The sequence below is a fragment of the Haemorhous mexicanus genome, chromosome 3, assembly GCF_027477595.1.
Source record: "Haemorhous mexicanus isolate bHaeMex1 chromosome 3, bHaeMex1.pri, whole genome shotgun sequence".
NCBI classification, from domain to species: Eukaryota; Metazoa; Chordata; class Aves; order Passeriformes; family Fringillidae; genus Haemorhous; species Haemorhous mexicanus.
In genome coordinates this window covers 84,721,435-84,742,231 of record NC_082343.1, presented here as the reverse complement: position 1 = coordinate 84,742,231, position 20,797 = coordinate 84,721,435, and the positions used below count along the sequence as shown (strand labels likewise).

The 20,797-nt window shown below is 41.4% G+C and overlaps 1 long non-coding RNA gene across 13 annotated transcripts in view; it reads right to left on the bottom strand.

Annotated features, from left to right (window-relative positions):
* LOC132325338 (uncharacterized) overlaps positions 1-20,797 on the bottom strand; it is a 62,653-nt gene that overhangs the window by 16,735 nt on the left and 25,121 nt on the right. For 9 of the 13 annotated variants that reach the window (XR_009485888.1, XR_009485887.1, XR_009485882.1 and 6 more), the window contains 3 exons: positions 7,202-7,478; positions 3,711-3,942; positions 2,738-3,392 (listed from right to left, as the gene is read on the bottom strand). This is a non-coding gene — a long non-coding RNA (uncharacterized LOC132325338). Of the gene's footprint in view, positions 1-2,737; positions 3,393-3,710; positions 3,943-5,059; positions 5,209-7,013; positions 7,479-20,797 lie in introns of those variants that run through there. The other 4 variants (XR_009485890.1, XR_009485886.1, XR_009485884.1 and 1 more) reach the window with 4 other exon arrangements.

Here is a 20,797-nt window from a genome sequence, read left to right as displayed (position 1 = left end):
GTCAGCAATAAAAATATTGAACAGAACTGGCCCCAGCACAGACCCCTGAGGGACACCACTGGTGACTGTCCCCAGCTGGATGCAGCAGCACTCACCACCACTCTCTGGGCCCGGCCATCCAGCCAGCTCCTAACCCAGCAAAGAGTGCTCCTGTCCAAGCCATGGGCTGCCAGCTTTTCCCGGAGTGTGCTGTGGGAGACAGTGTCAAAGGCCTTGCTGAATTCCAAATAGACAACATCCACAGCCTTTCCTGCATCCATCAGGTGGGTCACCTGGTCATAAAAGGAGACCAGGTTGGTCAAACACGACCTACCCCTCCTAAACCCACACTGGCTGGGTCTGATATCCTGGCCATCCTGCAAGTGCTGTGTGATGACACTCAATATAAACTGTTCCATAACCTTATCGGGTACTGAGGTCAGGCTAACCGGTCTATAATTACCAGGACCTTCCTCCCCACCCTTTTTGTGAATGGGTGTCACACTGGCCATCTTCCAGTCATCTGGAACCTCACCAGTGAGCCAAGACTGCTGGTAAATGATGGAGAGCAGTTTCACAAGCTCATCTGCCATCCCTTGGAGGGATCCCATCTGGTCCCATAGATTTACAAACATCCAAGCGGCTTACCACTTCTCCAGCTATGTCCTCCTGGAAAACAGGGGGACCATTCTGCTCCCTGACACCATCTACCAGACCAGGAGGACAGTTGTCCTGAGGACAAGCTGTCTTCCCACTAAAGACTGAGGCAAAGAAGGCATTAAGCACCTCCACCTTCTGCTAAGCACCTCATCTGCAGTTACTAAGTTCCCTCCCTAAGTAGAGAGCAAAGGTTGGTCTTACCCTTCCTTTTGCCATTGATATATTTGTAAAAACATTTTTTATTATCCTTTACCAAAATTGCCAAATGAAGTTCAAACTGAGCTTTGGCCTCCCTAGTTCTTTCCCTACATGCCCTAGCAAGTCCCTTGAATACTTCCTGAGAGATCTGACCCTCCTTCCAAAGATGATACATCCTCTTTTTATTCCTAAGTTCCTTCAAAACCTCATTGCCCATCCAGGCTGGATGTTTGTCTCAACAACTCATCTTTCAGCACACAGGGGCAGTCTGTTCCTGTGCCCTCAAGATCTCTGTTTCGAAGCACGCCTACCTTTCCTGGACTCCTTCATTTTAAAAGACTGCTTCCCAAGGAACTCTCTGAATAAGTCTCCTAAATAGGCCAAAGTCTGCCCTCCGGAAGTCCAGTGTAAAAATCTTATTGATGTTCCTCCTGATTTAACCAAATATCAAGAACTCTATAATTTCATGATCACTGTGCCCCAAGCAGCTTCCAACCACCACATCTCCCACCAGCCCATCCCTGTTTGCACACAGCAGGTCTAACATATCCCTCCCTGGTGAGCTCACTCACCAGCTGTGACAAAAAGTTGTCCTCCACACACTCTAAGAACTTCCTGGACTGCCTCTTTTCTGCTGCATTAGGTTCCCAGCAGATGTCTGGTAGGTTAAACTCACCTACAAGAATAAGAGCTGGTGACCCTGAAACATTCTCCAGCTGCTTATAGAACAAGTTGTCCATCATTTCATCCTAGTTGGGTGGACAATAGCTGACTCCCAGTAGGATGCCAGCCTTGTTGGCCTTCCCCTCAATTCTTACCCACAGGCATTCAACTATGTCATCTTCAGTTTCAATACCCATGGCATCAAAAGCCTTCCTAATATAAAGGGCCAGCCCTCCAATTTTTCCTTGTTTCTTGTCTCTCCTGAAGAGCTTGTAGCCATCCAGTGCAGCACTCCAGCCATGTGAGTCATCCCACCACATTTCTATGATGGCAATTACATCACAGCTTGGCTGTGGCACCATGGCCTCCAGCTCTTCTTGTTTGTTACCCATACTGAGTGCATGCACACATGCACCTCAACTGGGCTGCTGATTTCACCCCTAACTCAGGCTTACCACCCTTGGGCCAGCTTCCCAGAGAGCCCAGCTGCTTCCCCTTCCCCCCTCAAACCTAGTTTAAAGCCCTCTCAATGTATTCTGCCAGTTCATGAGCCAAAATCCTTCTGTCCTTAACAGAGATGAAGCCCATCCAGTTCCAGCTGGCCAGGTGCTGTAAAAGTTGCCCCATGATCAAAGAAACCAAAATTCTGCTGATGACACCAACCCTGGAGCCACTTATTTATAGTGTGAGCTTTCCTGGTCCTTTCATTGTTTTTCTCTGCCACCAAAGGGACTGAGGAGAACACCACCTGTGACCCAGTGCCCTAAAGCCCCTTTTAATTGTCCTGGTGCTCCTCTTTTCAATCTCATCACTGGCAGACTGGAGTATCAGCAGTTGGTAATAATCAGAGGGCTGAATCAGCCCAGGGAGTCTCCTGGTGACATCCCATACCCAGGCCCCAGGGAGGCAGCAGACCTCCCTGTGGGATGGATCCAGCCAACATATGGGGCCCTCTGCTCCCTTCAGAAGGGAGTCACCCACTGCCACTACCCATCCCACGACAAACTGTTATTCAGAAGGCAGATTGCCTGCTTCAGACTCGGGCAGCAGATTCCAGTGTTGGTATCAGCCTTGGAGAGTCCCTGGACACAAACTTCCAAATACATAGGAACATGCCTCCTCAGTTTTGTCTCTCATTGTCATGAAGAAGACCCAAAAAAGTATTTTTCAACAATTTTCCTTGTCTTTTTTTTCGTAACCATTACCTAAAGGCCATGGAAACAAAAGTAGCACAGTATTAGAAGTCATATTCCTTCATTTGAAAATTTAAGTTGTTGACACTTTTCTGTAATGAAAATCATTGTGCAACACTGCTTTTAACTTGTCATGCAGAGTAGATTAAAATATCTAAAGAAATCATATAGAAAACATTGCAAATCAGAAAAAAAAACCTTTTGCAACAGTCCTTGTTTAAATAATTTCAAACATAACACTTCATATTGCAAGTTCCCTGACATTCTACCTGTATGTTTGATCACTGGAGGCAAACAGTCTCCTTCACAAAAGAGAACATTCAAGGTTTTTCATCACTCAAAGTGTCCTATAGGCTTAAGAATAATAGAGCTGCTGGTAAGCTGATGTCAAGTTCTAGTCAGGCATGCATTCAGAGGACAACTTCCTGATCCTTATAGACTTAAGAAAAAATACAGCCTGTTTCACCAGTCAAAAAATGAGGCCCTGTGGGTCAGTTCTGCAAAACCACAAACATAGCACCAAATAGAAAGAATTACTAGCCTCTATTCAAACAGGGCTCTCTTAGTAGGTTGTGTTACACAACTTTTCCAAAAGCATGTTAGATATTGGCAGACACTGAGAAATATCATCCAAGTCCTGTTTTCGTTCTCTCTCTCTCTTTTTCTTCTTTCTTTAATATACTCGGTCAATTTGGTGTCCTGGAGAGAGAAAAAATGTTCCATGAAGAAATCACTTTGAAGCTTAATTTTTCACTGCCAAAGTACTTGGGACACTTGTTTTTTCCAGTATTTCTCTAACTCTTGTTATCACTACTGCTGACTCATCTCCTGATGCTGAGGGAAAAACAGTTTTATGGGAACACGAAGAGGTCATGACTGAATTATTTTGGCTGTTATAAATGGCTCTGCAGCTTATTCTCTGCACTGCTATTAAACAGATTTTCATAAAATCTGGATCACAGCTAATGTTCCAGAGTAGAAAGATTCCCAGAGAGGTGGGGAATCATGCAGCCTTACCTCTTAAGCAGGAGCAGCATCTCTCAGCCAGCAGTAGTGAACATCACTCTCCTGAGTACTGATGAAGCAGAACTCCACAGCAATTCCATTCAGCACTCCCCACTGGGAAAAGAATGTCTCCAACCTTCCTCTAAGTTCTTGTAAGGTGCAGTAAATCAGGACTGATACATCAAGGCACTTCTGGAAAACGTAGAAGTTCTGCTCTTTTTTCTTTTTTTCTCTGCCTGCAAAGCTTGCATACAGATTTTGTTTGTATAGAAACAAAAAGAAAACCACTGAATTATTTCTCTCTCTTTCATAACATCCCACATTCTCTCTGCATATGCATATAAATATATTCAAAAGCAAATCAAGTAATTGCAATAAATCACTATTTCAATGAATTTTACCTATATTTGCTGTCTATTAACAGAAGTTATTTGTAAATTCCTTTAACAAAACTTTGTTTGTATATTATGCTGTTTGTGAATGGTTCAGTGTCCACATTTATAGCAACATTATGTGCAATTACATCTTATTAATCAATCAGATGGGTTGCATATATTTCTTTATCAGAGGCAGAACGTTATGTGAGGAGAATATGGACAGACTATGCAGCTAAACACAGCATTGACTGTGAATCTCCAAGTCTTTCTACTTTTCTCAAGATTTTAATCAAAGTAATAATCAAGAGTATTGTCAGATGGCTGCATGTGTGTATTCATGTGAAGAAGGCAGGCATAGGTCATGAAGAGACAGAAAACTAAAAAAACCCTTCTATTAAAAATCACTCCTGGATACTTTCTTTATCATGAGCTAGTCGGTTGTTCAGCTAATCCTCATCTGGTGAGATTAAAGAGCATTTTACAGTTCACATGCTAAAATGAATGTCTAATTATTTATAGGCAAACAGACATAGTAACAGAGGGGAAGCTTTCTCCTGACCTGAAATAGGTTTGTCTTGCAATTCTCACCCTCATCAAACAAAATATCTCACAAGCAGACAGAAAAGCACATGGGCTGGACTGCTGCATTAAAGGGACACAGTGGCAGCCTGAGGACAAAGCCCATTGCTGCTGCATGTTGGGCCTGAGACCATCCTGGGGCAGATGTGCCCTTTTCCCATCACATACTGCAGCCACACCTACAAGCAAGGCAGACAGAAGAAAGCTGCTCAAGTTTGGCACCTCCTTAGGTTTTGGGCATGGAACGCTCGCTCCATAAATACTATTAGCACAAAGAAAGTTGTTCTGGACAGGGAAGAAGTCAAATTTTGGCTGCTTAGAAAGTCAAAGACTGGATTGCCAGCACAGAGTAAACATGTCCAGCTTTGGCTCCAAGCTGACAGAAGGTCTTGAGGATCTCAGTACCAGAGAGCATCACCTGCATCTCTCCTAAATCATATCTCAGGTGTCCTCTTCCTTAATAAAGTTCTTGGTGAACTTTGTTCCATCTGTCAGTTACTTGGCACTGTCACTGAACTTTGGAATATTTTTCATTAAGGCCTGCTGTGGGAAGTCTGGAATAAGCACAATGAAAGAAAAGCAAGAATAAATCTTCTCAGTACATGTTCAGCTGAGGGCTGATGGCTCAGATTACTGTTGGCATCAGCTTCTCCTGAGCATTTCTAGTCCTGGCATTGATGAGAGTAGTGATAAAATATGGCTAACGTCTGTCAATCCCCATTCCAGAGGTGAACCTCACAGTTGAATAAACACACTTCTAAGGACTACAGTTCGATTTTCTTTTTAAGCACATAGTTTCTTTATTCCTTCACATAGAAATTACTTTCATAGGAAATTTAAAATAAATAGAAGAGAAAGTTCAGTATAGACATGTGGTGTTCATCAAAGAGATCTTCCAAATCAGCAGGAGCTTTCCTTCACAGAGCTGGAAATCATTGCCGTACCATCATCATATGCTCATTTGGATCCCACCAGCTACCCTGGCTGAAGGCCATTAGCCCCCTTGTCTGCCAGTTTGACCAACAGCACTTTCAGCAGTTTAGTCTCCAGAGGCTGATAAAATGGGGGAAAAAATAACCTATCATGATGGTATTGTCCTATTTTTGTTCCTAGGAATGGGTCTTGAGCCAGTGGGTCCCTGAGCCATTGGTCCTAAATGAGGTTACTCCTTTAGTTGTTATTAAAATGCTGGAGCACCACTGCCTAGTAGAAATTAGCTCACTACAACACTTAGGATTACTCATGGCCATTCATCCTGTAGAAGCATGGGGCACACTTCTTCCATCAGATGAGTGCACATGTGGCCACTTACAGCTTCCAGCGATGAGTAGTCTTTTCCTTTAAGCTTAGATGGCTTGTTTTGAATCAGAACAGGATAAACATAAGGTAGTATTTCAACAATTTACCATGTCTCTGCATCCCACAGAATTTTCAATGCCTTAGAAAGAATTAAAAGCATCACTAGCTTGTAGTTGTACTCCAGAACAAATTTCTAATGAGAAGCAGTAAGTGTCCTTTTGATATATTTATCTATGCTTGTATGCTTCTTCTGAAATATTTTCTGGGTTTGCCCTAATGTTTCCACTTAATTCACTTATTCTTTCTTTTCTCATGATTGTATCAGGTCCTGTCAGTTTTCAATTAACTTCTTTCAGTGTTCATATCCCTTAACATTTGTAACTATTTTGTTTCTCCCATTATACTCCTTTCCTGGTTTGCATGTTGCATGTATTTACACAAATTCAGTGGAGGCTTTGTAAGTTGTAGTTCCTCCACCTGATGTAGGCTGAGGCATAGGATATCTCATATGCCACTACACAAAGGAGAGACACACCATGAAGGAAATTCCGTTTGCCAGTACGAGAGATACTTTCCACAGCCCCCATCTGTGGGATGAAGCAGGTTTGGTTGTGCCAAGTAAAATCCTGGCTCTGTCAGAAGAACATTTGTCATAGCTACAATTTCTGCATTTTTCTCTCTCTCACCACAGGCTTGAACTTGCCTAATCCAGAAGATGCTGAGAAAGTTTTCTAGTCTGATTCCTTCCCAGTTGTTTTCCTAGCTTCTATTTCTCTCCCTCTGATATGCTATGTCCAATATGAATTATCATTGTGATATTACTTTTAAATTAATTTTTCAGGCTAATATGAGCAAGTGTGGATGTCAGGAAAAGGTTTGTTTCCAAAAAACTGCTACTTTTGGCAAACATATAATGTTCTTCTACAGTTTTTATAACATATCAACAATAATACCTGATTCTTTTGGAAACTAGGCTTGAAAGAATCTTTGATATCAATATACTATCTTTACAAATCCTCTGAGTATTTCAAAGCCTGTGGACATTATGTTAATAACTTACATTGTGTCTTGATGAAGATCTCAAGCCAATATGTCAACACCAGAGAATCCCTCTAGGATAAATAGCACTTCACATACTGCTGAAAAAAAGCCATTTTCTCTTTCTCTTTCAAGTTTTGATAGCTAGAGGATACGAGCAAAGTGACTGTGGCACAGCCCCAGGCATACGAGATCCCCTTGCCTAGCTACCTTGCTAATGATGTGGATCCAAAATGGCAAAAACCCGTCAGTCTGAACTTTTGTTCAAGCAATGTTCATTCCAGCAGACACAGTGGTTATTCCCCATGTCAGCAGTCACTAGCATCATCCTCTGCAGCAGAATTCAAACCATTTGCTCAGCATCTGCACCCAATTAATTCTGTGCTTGAGCTGTGGCAGGGTGCAATGAATAATCTCTCTACAGTTGTTCGTTTGTACTTGCAATAAACTTCAGGACTTGTGCACCATTTCACTTGTCAATAGGGCACTGAAACACAGATCACAGAAAAGTTATTATAGTCCAGCAGAGCAACAGACAGACCCTACCACAAAATCATTTCTCTTCATACCCGTCCCAGTTCATTCTTTCTTCACACTGCAAGGCAGAAGGCTCAAACCTGGAAATTTTTTGAGATGTCAAACTTGGGAACTTGGGATCAAAATTCATTTTGAATATCCACCAAGTTTGCAAATCTTTTCCATCTCTCCTCTCTAAGAGAGGACTAGCGGGGTCTCAACACAGTCAGTTAACCCAGATTAGGTCTTGAGTTCAGATTTTGCCACTGTGATTTTAAGCACATCACTCAAGTTTTCAATGTTTTTGCTCTTTTTCTAAACATTCAGATTTATCACTTCATAGAAATTTTGTGAAGATTGATTATTTTTATGTCATGTTCACCCACTGCAGGCAAAAAGCATCAGAGAATTTTTAAAAAGGCGTATTGGCTGTCTTAGAGCTGCAAGCTATATAAAATCAATCTAGTTATCCCCCTGAATAAAGAGTTGACTACAGCATCCGTATGTATAAAGGAACAACATCTTCATCAAGAAGTTCTGCTGTCTTAGAACTTCCCCCATAAGCAGTTTGTTCACATCAATTAGGAATATTAATGGTCTGCCCCAGAAGTAACAGCTTTCAACAGTCCAGGTTTTGCACACACATGCCTCTATGAAAACCCTTGAAACCAATACACACAGCCACACAGCGGGCAAAGTAAAAAGTAAAAACAGTACGTGTTGAAAAGAACACATTGAAAGAAAAGGTACTGGATTATTTCTTTCAAATGATGAATTTCATTTTGTACTTCACTGAAAAAAACCTGCATTTGGATAGTCTCTTATTTCTTTTTTCAGGGCTAGACATGTTATTTCCTTAGGTACCAAGAGGTTTTGTTTCAATTTTTAGGAGCCATAATCTTTAAATATAAGCTTTGCCCCCCAAGTAATTTATGCTACACTGAAAGCTTACCTGTCATCAATTACAGAGCTATAGGGAGACTAAAGGCTTCCTGTGTGTTTTGCTCTCAGAAGTCAAACTGAAGCCACAAGAAAGCAGTAGGGAGAACTTCAGATAAAGAGTATTCACCTTTAATGTGAATATATGAGTCTGGATTATGTTCTAGTAGTGTGTGTCCAGCATACCTCCAGAACAAGATTTCATCAGCTTATTGAAGAAAAAGCTTTTGAAAGATTTAGAGCAGAAATGAACCGAGTCATCTGGAAAACTTAGGTCAGTATGGATGCAATTTCCCAGGGACCTTCTCACCACAACAGCTTCTTAACAGGAATCAAAGTTCAGTTTAAGTTCAGGTCCTGTTACGCAAAGCCCTTCAAGAGATTGGCTTAAGTTATCAGATAAGGAATTACCTACCTATCCCAAACCACCTTTGCCATGATGTTGCATTCTCAGCTCAGCAAAAAACTGTTACCAGGGCCACAGACTCAAATTCCACCTTGGGCAGCCTCTTAACTGATGTCTCACATCTAAATGTAACACCTACTGGACTGAAATTTACTGCACATTCACACGATAATAAAAGAATATTAAAAAACACCTGAAAACACACAGAGGTATTTATATCATAGAACGTGGGAAATCAAAATAAAAAGCAACTATTTGGAAGATGCTCAAATGCTGCAAATGATGCAAAAACATGCAGATTTTGTGTTAGAATGACCTTCAAATTCCTCTGTAAAATATTTGTCCTCCTGCTCCCTTTTTTCTTCTTTCATGGAAAGGCTCAATGACAAAGAAAAACACATCTTTTAAGCAGATATGTTTTAGTGTACTGATTAATATGCATATTTGCTGTGAACCAGATCAAACTTATCTGGGAAAGGAACTTACACTGCAGTAACAGTTTCTGCAATCTTTTCACTTGATAAGTTAATTTTTTAAAATAACATCCACTATTGCATTAATTAATTTGAATTTCAGGTTTTCATATGATCCTTGAGTTGTCTTAAATTCCTATTGCATTCTTAGCAACAGCTTAAGCCTGTCACACCAATTCTTCAGAAAAGCCAGCAGTTCAAGTACACTTTTCCTTCGCATCTCACCTTTACATATATTCTAGTGCCTTCTTATCTTGCGGTTCAGTCCTAGGTAAAATTTAGATTTGAAAGAATCAAAAGCTACTACAATTTTTTAGGGTTTTGCAGCTACAAATCCTGTAGTTTTCTGGATTACTAAGTCCTTAGTGTGAAGACATGAATCAAGGAGGGTTCTTTGGCTGGTAGCCTTCTTTTGTTCTAGCTCCTATGTCAGAAAAACCTTACTGAATTTAGTGCAGCTAAACCTATTCTCCAGCCTTTACAAATACAGGCACAAAAATTACGCCTTCTGCTACAGAACAAAACTGCTGAAAAGAGTGGTTTCATTCAATAAACATTGCTCCCTTTGGAGATTATGAAATGTGGAATGCTTCCAAAAATCTGCAGTAAGTCCATGGGCATGCAGTGGCTGTGTTTGAAAATGTTGGTCTTCGTTTTTGTTTTCATCCGTAGCCCTTTCAGATCTTTCATCTGCTGGAAGCACAGTGTGTAAACTAAATTCTGGCACTTACTAACTGTGCTGAAGGACAGCAGATCTGCTCTGCCTCAGCCCTTGCCCCTGCTGCATGTTCCAGAACTGCCTGGCAAACTGCAGATAAATCTTAGGTGGTGATGGAGAACACCGGGGAGCAGATGTCCCTCCAGTGAGAAAGACAAAGGGACAGATGAACTCCTGCCCTGCTCACCTTCACTTATTGCCACTTTTGACACAATTTATACTCCAGGAGTGTCAAGAAAGATTCCATCTGCTTTTGAATTCCCAATGGGAGGGTAGGTCTCAAAATCCTAGATAGAATCCAAATGGAGATGGTACGGGCTATTACTAAATTAATGTCCCCTGCTGGAGTGGCAAGTTTATTTAGTACACTTTCCTGTACAGAGAAACATTTCTGCAAAACAGGCCTTGGAAAACAACATTTGTGATCTAAAAACCAGGAAGGCAGGGCAAAGGGAAGATAGGAAGGCATCAGGTATAAACAGGGAGGAGCTGGCTGTGGGGGCTGCAGAGGGTTCCAGCTGGCTCCAGCAGACCCCGCAGGAGGGCACAGCTGAGCCCAGCAGCTGGCACCTGTTAATTTTATCCAGGTTTGCTCAAATATTGTTGGAGGCAGAAGAATCCTGACTCATCACTACCATTCAGCATGATGTGGTGCATCAAAGACATAAGGAGTTGTCACAACAGCTGAAAGCTGTTCTCAGTATCACTGAGACAAAACCAATGTAAAACCCTCAGCCTACTGATATGGTGAACTTCTGTCTGCTGGGCACCTGAGCCTCATTGTGCTCAGTATCTCACTGAGGATCAGATCAAACTAAAACAGAAGTGGAAACATTGGCTGTGTCCAAATGCTGAATACTTTTTGTGCACTGTGCAGTCAGTAATTTACTCTGCACACTCTGCTTAACCAAGGCCTTTGTCAGACAACCAAGAATATTATTTCTGTCCGATTGAGCAAGCATCACTTGCAATTCATTCTTGATTAAAAACATGAAATGAGGATCTCAAACCTGTTTTCATACAAATTCATGTGAAAAGCATAATCTCCAGTGAAGATTAAATTGTACAGCCCTGATTTTCCCCTGTCAGTTTACATTTCTTTTAATTTAGGGATAACGTTGCCTGCAAGTTTGCTCCCACATGCAAAAGTAGAAGAAAAACAGACATAACTGATAATTCATCTTTGGCTCTCAACATATTTTTTTTAAAGCAAACATCACTTTACTTGCTGTAGTATATAATAGCAAGTAATTCTTTTAAGGGGAAACAATATATTTAATTTGACTTACTGTAGCCACTGGATAATAGATAAGTTTTCAAGCACAAAAACACTTCTCTGAAAGTGCCCTAAATGTTCATCTGTTTTCCACAAGTCTTTCACTAGTAACAAACAGAGGTAAGATGACAGCTTTCCCTAAAAACTTGTCCTCACATTTACTCTGAGATTTTGTTTAATGTTCAATATCTTAGTGGACAGTGGCAGCCCCACAGCTGCTGCAGAGTAAAACACCACTCCTTTCACCCTGCCCATTTTCACCTGCTAAGAATGCATCCCCATGCCCTCTCCCTCAATTTTCATAGTGTAGCAAAGTGCAAACAGAGTGCAAACATTTCTGTATGCTTCAAGGGATTTTCTGTTCCACTGAGCCAACAGGTCCGTAAAGCCTGTGGCCATACAAACATGAGGAACAGGCTCTGCAGTTGGAGAGCTGCCCCACGTGGTTGCAGGGTGGTGAGCTCCCTGGCTCAGGGAGGAATGGGGCAGCTCTCATCCATTCATCCATGCAGTTGAAAGCTGTCTAAGTACATTTGGAGTGTAACAAAATTTGTCATTAAAATAGGAAAACAGTCAATAAGACCCTTTATGGAAGTGGGCTGTTTAGCCACAAACTACCTCATGCTGAAAAGGCACATGCACATAGGAGTAATTTCCATTCAGATAAACCAGGAGAGTGTTTCTATCCCAAACACATAATATTCATTTACTGCAGTCACACGTGTGCCACAAGCAAGGAAAATAATACAATATTGGAACATTTGCAAAGTGTTCCAAAAGAATCTAAAAGGAATTTACTTATTTACACCAGATGTTACAAAATAAACGCAGCCTTAAAAAAGAAGACGAACACTGTTCAAGTATTCAATGTTTTCTGACGTGTGACAAGAGTATGAAGGTCACAAAAACCTCCCAACCATTTACTGCACTTTCCTGCCTTCTGCAACAAGAACTTGGGATCGTAAAACTTGGGTTTAGGTTGGAAGAGACCTTTAGAGATCATCTAGTGGAACCTCTCTGCTCTAGCAGAGGCATCATTCACCAAGTCAGGTTTCTCAAAGTCATATCCAACATGACCTTGAATACTTCCAGTGCAACTTCTCTGGGCAAATCTTTGCCAGTGCCTCACCACCTTTATCATAAAAAAAATATTTTCCCTGTGTCCAATCTAAGCCTAATCTCTTTCAGTTTAATACCATTGCCCCATGTGCTATCACTACAGGCCCTTATAGAAAGTCTCTGTCTTGCTCAAAAGCTCCCTTCAGAAAGTGGAAGGATAAGTTCTCCCTGGAACCTTCTAGTACTTCAGCCCTCTGATCATCTTTGTGGTTCTCCTATGGATTTGCTCTGTCTTCTAGCATCTCCCAAGAGTAGAGCAGGGGTAGGAAAATTCTTTGCTCTCTTTTTTTCTTTTCTTTTCTTTTCTTTTCTTTTCTTTTCTTTTCTTTTCTTTTCTTTTCTTTTCTTTTCTTTTCTTTTCTTTTCTTTTCTTTTCTTTTCTTTTCTTTTCTTTTCTCTTTTCTTTTCTTTTCTTCTCTTCTCTTTTTTCTTTTCTTTTTTCTTCTCTTTTTTCTTTTCTCTCTCAGCCAGCTGATCACACCCCTCGTTATGCAGCCCAAGAATGGAATGGATTGCCTTTCTGGGCTGCATGTGCTTAGCGCTGATTAATGTTCAATTTTTCTTCCCCCAAAATCCCTAAGTGTTTCTCGTCAGGGCTGCCCTCAGTTTGATCACCCCCAGTCCCAATTCATGCTGGGGACTACCAGCCCAGGTGTAGGATCTTGCACTTTGCCCTGTTTACCTCAGTGAGGTTCACACAGCCTCACCTCTCAATGCTATCAGGTCCCCCTGGATGTCATCTCTTCCCTCCAGCACACTGCACCAGCCAGCTTGGTGTCAGCCACAAAATTAGCAGAATGTTTCCCATGTGGTTATGTCTTGTAAGTGAAAACAGCAAGTTGAACCTCCAAACTTCTTCAATTCACCTCATTATACCATGCTAATGGATAATTCTATTAACATTAAATTGTATACATGGGCAGGGCACACAATATACATAAATATGATCTACTTCAGACCCCCCAATCTGAGACACCCTCTACCTATTCTTTGTAGGCTGGATTCTGCAGATTGCTTTAGTTTGCCACAAATGTCATCGGTTCGGAGCATTTTAAAATAGAAGATAACCCAGAGCACAGTAAAAGCTCTGCTCAGTAAGAGCATCTCTCAGCTGACAGCAGTGGTACATAGACCCTCCATCAGAAATAGCTGTTGTCCTAAAATTAGAGCTACAAAGGATAAAAGGTCTCCCTGAAAAATTTCTCCCTGATCTTATATTATCTCTTTTATATGTCTGGAGAGAAGTGTAATTACCTGAAAGAGTAAAATCTTGTCTGTCTTGATTATTGCAGACACTGACTAGATCCATGTGTAGCCAGTGTGCTGTGTTCTCCCTTGACAGTTCAAAACAGAAACATTTCAGGCATTGACTCCATTTAGTAGCTGCAGAGAGTATGCTTTCCTTTTCCAGCTTTGCAAGTAATTGCAAATTGTAATTTCATTCACTGCTCTTCAAGCCATGTGAGTTTTGTCAAAAGTGTAGGGCCTGGTCTAATTCTGCTGGGCCCAATGGAAATTTTTTCCTACTAACTTGCTTTAACATTAATTGGACAACAGGAATTCTTTGGACCTCAGGCACAACCATCACTTTTTGAATTTATTAGTTAAGACCGTGACGCACATCCACAGAGCCCCAAAATTACATTGGGTAGTAAGAAAAGAATACTAAAAAGGTATTTATTGTAAAATTTAGACTAGCTATATGTTACATTGACTAAGATGCTGCTACCCCTTGGAAGAGTCTAAACACAAAAGCCTGCAAAGAGATTTAAGGAACTTACCTGCATAGAGAAAGGGCAAAGTCACACCAATAAATGAGAAAAAGATAATGTGTTTGCAAAGGTCTCTATTGTTTGCTTAAGTTGCAGTCTGGCGAATGCCAGAAGGGAATATGAATTTTCACTGTAAAAAGCCAAACTCAAAGCAGACAAAAATCCCTAAATGCCCCCCCATCCAAAAAAAAAAAAAAACTAGATCTTTATTTACCCTTAAAACAAGCACAAGATGGTGAAAGTGAACTGAGTCTCATGACCGTAATTTGTTACACAGTCACTAAGCTAATATCTGAACCTCAGCATCTGCTGACTGCTCACAAAAACATTCTATTTAGCAACAGTTTTGCTGATACTGTATAACAGATTGGCTTTATTTTCTCCTCCTCTTCCCTTTATTGCAAGGGATATTTATACAGAAATAGAATGCTTGCTTCTGAGGAGTTCATCTGTGCCTTCTGGCATTTCCACCCCGTTATCACAAACAGATGATCAAGACCTGACACAGAGCACCAGCTGAGAGAGCTGACTAACCCTGCTGAAGCAAAAGGCCTGGCTGGTGATTCAGAACAGAATATTCTCTCAGGAGGACTCACAGACCAAGGCTTCTGGACACTGACCTACATTTGCCATAGAATTGCTAACTAACCTGTCACCTTAACTTGTGCATGTGTGTTGGTGTACACACACATATTCTCTAGTTCATATGTGTCCTGCTTATAATTGTTTTGTTATTTTTATTTCTTATCACTAATGAAAAAAGAACAAGGAACTGCTTGACTTATTGATGCTGTCATCAGTCCTGCCATGATATGGGGGAAAAGGTTACTCAGATCTTGGTCAAATTAGTTGCCATGGACTTTCCCACATCCATTGCATCAAGCATCCATCCAACTACTCATCTTCCACTGGTACATCTTCAACAGCCACATCTGTATTCTTTTGATTTTACCTGGCACTGCTAAACACAACTCTGGCAATAAAATGGATTCCATCTCATTCCAAATACGTGCCAGCAGCAATCTCCTAGGATTTTCCATCACCTTATATTATTACTATTACACTGCCATAATTTGTCATGGTGCAGAAGGGCTTACCCAGTTTTAAAAGCTGATGAAGGTACTATCAAAGTAGGTGAACACTCCCTAAACAAATTCAGATACATATTTTAAAAGAAAGAGACATGCCTGACTTTGATTTTCACTGGGAAACTGAACCAACAGTGAGGATGCCCTCAACAAAATGTAAAAACACTCTCAGTAGAAATTCTGCTGTTACGCTAAATTCTATTGCAATTGTAAAATTGTCCTATGACACAGGCCCTTGGGAGAGGTTTTACTATAAAAAATCCTCAGTCCTGGTTCTCAGACAGCAGGGACTGGCTCACTGAATATCCCAGAGCAGTCAGGTTAAGGGTAGCATCTGCGTTACTGATGAAAAAAGTGTCTAATTTTAAAGACTTGCCAAAATCAAAAGCTCCCACTGATGTCTCATTTTCTAAAGACTGTAGTGATTCATCATAGATCTTTGCCTTTTCAAGTTCAAAACTCCCTGCAGTCACATCCTTAGGAGGAGAACCTGGTTGCTTAAAACTTAAAGGAAAGGAGGGAGCTGTGAAATTAGTAAAAATATAAAGGCAACCCCTGGAAACCCAAATACACTGAGTGCCCAAAGGGTAGGTGCCAATTCAACGGAAGTTGAGAAAAAGAAACTATTTATTTATTTTTTTTTTTTTTTTTTCCCTAAGAGAATAAAAAAGCTGTTTAGGAAGCAACCTTTCTGTGACGTACTGCAAATCCCATTTGTTATTCCACGTCATCCAAGGAGCTCAAACTCACTAAATACGTTGCAAGCTAAGGAAGAGCACAGCCCAGTGAAAAGAGCTGTGCAAGCAAATCTCTTCCTATGCAACTGCAGTTCAGTAATAACTCAGAGGGCCCTTTATTCCCCAGTGGAGAGCAGTGACTCCTTTCCAAAGGGAGCTCCAGAGACTCCAAAAGTTCTCGTCCCTTCTTACATATCAAAATCCTCTGGAGCTCACAGACTCCAAGTGGGGATCTTTTGGGCATGGAGAGTAACAAGTGACTCCTCCAGCAGGACCCCACAGCCCTTAGAGGTGGCCAGCACATTCTGGCTGAGTAGAAAAGGGTAGGACACAGGTTAGTCAGGCTTTTCAAATTTCACTGTAGCGTTTCTGCCTTCTTCCTTCAATAAAATTCTGTTATGGTCTTTTTCCTAACAGAGCACTAGTAAAGAGGAAAAATTCTGCTTCTGGGAAGCCTAGGCTGTCCGATTTTATAGCAAAGGCTTTGGGATGAAGTAAGTGAACCAAGATAGTTTATGTTTTTTAATTAAACTGGCTGGAAAAACAGAGCTCTGCTGCTGACCCTGCTGCTCAGTGACTCAGAGAGGGTTACAGCTCATTTTATCTTTGCATTTTAACAGCTTTTACCAATCACCTCTCCTACATCTCAGTAAAGTTGATGGAAATTCACACAACTAAGACACAAAACATTTCAACAGTATAATTCTCAGTATCACGTTCTTTCTTCCTGCTGTACTTGTGGGAAAATAATGGAAATCCAGCATGAGATCTAAAGTTACACAAATGTGGAGTGGAGACCTGACTGCTGGGATTCAAACAGGGACGTGACCCTTATAGAGATCATCATGAGCTTATTCTGAGAAGTGAGGGATGTTGTGGTATAGCTCTGACACATCTGATGACAATTCGGAGCCACCAGAGATTCTGACTCAGTTCTCACCACAACTGCCATGCCTGGATGGCCTCCAGCAAAACAGATTAGCACTTGAAAACTAGTTGCTAGAGATGTAGGTGGGTAGCAGATCACAGCTGCCACCTCAGAAGAAACTTCATCTTTGGAAAAGAATTAGTAATTTTATAACAATCTCCGAGCTACAACTGCATGTGTCCCAAGTGCAAACAATTCTGCGTACTGGACATGCCACATAAGAACTCTTCAACTTCTTTGCTAGCACTCTGTCATGAATGCACCAACAAAGTCAAGAATTAAGCAATCAGAGCAGCTGACCAGGGGTGTAGCAAACAACCAGACACTGTCTGTCCATCAGCCTAAGACACGATCAGAAGGTCTGACAGTTCAGATTTCCAAGGAAAACATAAGAAAAGGCGTGGGTGACTTAATAACTGTGACTTTTCCTTCTGAGTAATGGTCCCATTCAGTGGTTCTTTCAAAATGAAGAATCTTTCCATTGATTTCAACAGAAGTTGACCATCATGCCCTGAGAGAGAGATGGTGAAACTTCTTGGTCTCTGTGACTACATTGGTTTTAAGAAACAGCCCAGTTTCCTTTTTGGCAAGTCTTGACTAATAACTGTTGCTGATACTAACAGTTTGCCATGGCTGCTGAGAAGGGGACCATCCCTCACTGCAGGTCTCTACAAATTTTGTAAACCAGCTGATTGCTGTTCAGTGATGCAGCTACAGCCAATGACTTGGAGGCAAACACTGCACAGCAATTCAAGGAAAGGAGGTCATGGAAAGAAACTAGAGCTCTAAAAAAATGAAGAGAAATTAAAGGAAAGTGGTTGCAAATAACAGAGTTGATTAATGAAGTCGCTTTAAGTGAAGAGGCAGCTAGGAGTCAGACCTGTCCCTTACTAAAGCCAGCAAGTTGTTTTTACATTAAGCTGGTAATCAAAGGCTGCAACAAAGTTGGATTTTCTGACTCAGATTTTACACCACACTTTGCATCCCCCTCCCATACCCCATCTGCCTCTGTTTTCTCCCACAAAAGAGTATTCCTGTCCAAACTGTTTATCAGGAATTATCCTGGGCCATGACATGCCTGGATCATGTCAGAGCACTACTGAGACATGTTGGTCACTGGTGACCAAAATCATGCCTGAGAGCATGCTGGCAGTCCAATGATCAAAGGACAATGCCCTAACCTCTATCCCAGGACTCCTCTTCCCTGCTCATATAGACATAAGTAGGAAAACATGGGGGAAAAATCCTTGTGAAACCAAGTGCTCCTTACTTGCCACCATTTGGTGTTAAACTGTACTGCTGTCTGCTCTTCAGGAGGTTTCCAGTTTCACCTCAGCTTTGGCTTGAGGCACCAGTTCATTCATTCTGAAACTGTTTTAATATGGAATGAGATTATTAAAACCAAGCAGCGTGTTCACACCTTTAAAATTTCACTAAATAAAATAATAACCAATTCTCACATACCCAGTAAAGAAGAATCACATCAAAAATGTACACTTGGCCAAAAGACCCACTGGGGACCCAGATTAAGGCTGGGCTCCTGCCTCTCAGAAGCTGTGCAGCCAGGAACAGTGTGGTTACATCCCCAACTCTAAGCTTGCTAGCCACAGTCTTTAACCAGCTGTTTGAGATATTTGAGGAAAAACACAGATAGCAGACTGCTAGATATTATATACATTATCTTATAGCTATAAGTTCTGTTTTGAATTTTCACCTTTGAGTATTTCTGTGGGAATAACAAGGAAAGACAAGCACTGTGAAGACAAAACAGCACTGGAGTTTCCATTTCCCTAGCACTTTATAAAAGCTGTGATTCTATATCGTCACTTTTTGAAAACAGTTTTAAAAGAAAGGAAAGTTTCCAAAGCAAATCTAGTGGCCATGTTCCAAACAGAGGACGCAAGGAGATTTCAAGGTACATTTGAAATTTACAACTCTGCACTGAACTGTAGCATAACTTAGAGCTGCTTTTTCACTGGAATCATCAGCTTGGAGGTTCCTTGGTTGTTGGTTTGATTTTTCTTTCATGTGATTCTCAAGTCCCCTCTTGACACAGCAATTTTACCTTTCTGTTCCTTGGAATTAGCTCTCAAGAGCATATGTTTGCTATAGAAAATGACAGAACTGAAACTTGACAATTTTGGGAAAAGAATTAAAGACTAGAGTCAAGATGAAATGAATATTCAGGACAGAAGGAGTTCCCTGCTATGTTGCATGACTTACCATGCTGCTTCCACATTGTTTGGATGTTGGCATTTGTTCAGCTGAGTTTGATCTCTTATCACAGCTGGCTATCAGCCAGCTGCAGCTGCTCCTTCTTGACATTTCACTTGAAGTATATTTCCTCCCCCAAGTCTTTTAGGATGCACAGGGCTGGGCAGCACTTCCTTGAGGATGACAAATGTCATTGGCAAGGCCTTTAATACCTGCAAGAAGGCTCCCTCCTAGTATGATGCACATTAGGAGGAACAGAGTTCCACACAGCAGAGCAACAGGAGTGAAGAGAAAAATATCTAATGTTTCAAGTTGCAGCTGTCTCATCTATAAAACTGGGAGGGAAGCAACAACTGGAGAAACCTCAAAAGCAGCTACTGGAAAACAGCAAGGGACAAAGATGATGCTGACAGGGCCTATGGAAATGCAGTATTTCCCAACAAATAATTAATTAACAACAACCTGGTATGGTGCAGGAGAGAGAAATTTGGACTGCAATACAACTGAGAAGATCTCTCTTTTTTCTTCTCCTCTTTCTGTCTATCTCCTCCCTTTCTGCACCCTAAGAAGGGTCTTCTCTTCCTGGTGACTGCAGGGTAGCTCACAGCCTTCAGAAAAGAGAGGTTTTTACTATTGAAACTCAAATCAATCCCTAGTCCTAATTATGCCTGGAATATAAATCACATGTTACAACCAATAGAATGTCATTATTTCTCTCTTGGGGAGAGGGAGTAGTAATCTACTCTGTAAAATCCAGCCTTACCACTAGCCAAAGTCAAAAATCAAATCAGTCTTCTGAGGGCAACACAATATTTCCCATTTTGATCTCTGTAGGGGAACTAAAGCAAAACAATATAGGCCTGTCAGTTTCTGAGCTCCTTGTTTTGGAGGGCTCCTAAGGTGACTCAGTGGTGTAGCAACAAGCCAGTACCCCACACACCTTACCACCAGGGATTTGGGCACGGGCACCCGAGAACACACATGCACACATTGGCATTTTGTAACAGCATCTCAGTTAATCAGTGAACAAATGTCAACTGTTAAAAAATCCCTCAATTTCAAAAGGAAAAACTGCTATGAGCAGTTGCAACCTCTCACAGCAGAATTAACCACGTGTTGAGGAGCTCCTGTCCAGGTGGCACAATCACTCAAAAAGGAGCCATAGATCCCAGTCACATCTCCACCAGGAAGGCCAAGAGCTAATCCAATACAAACTGCAGGGGCAGGATGGGGCTGCAGTGGGCTCAGCCAAGACACTGCTGCCACAGGCTCTTCTGTAACTATGGGGCTGCAGACTGTGTCCTGATCAGATATCCTGGTTAGCCCAGGAAATCCAAGAAATCCAGCTGGGGACATGGGTGACACAGAGAGAGCCGTGGCACAGCTTAGGGGAGGATGAAGCTGATAGTCCCAGCAGAAATGCAGCTTCAGTGGAAGAGGGGGCATCTGCTGACACATCCTCATCTCTCATCACTCCCCAACCCTTTAATGGTGCCCACTCAAGGCTTCATAGCTTTTGGGAAGAATCCTGAATGTTTTCTGTTCCCATTTTTATTGTTAAACATGCTAGATATTCTTCATATGTTTTGAAAAGCTAACACACTGTCTAGCCCAAGTCAT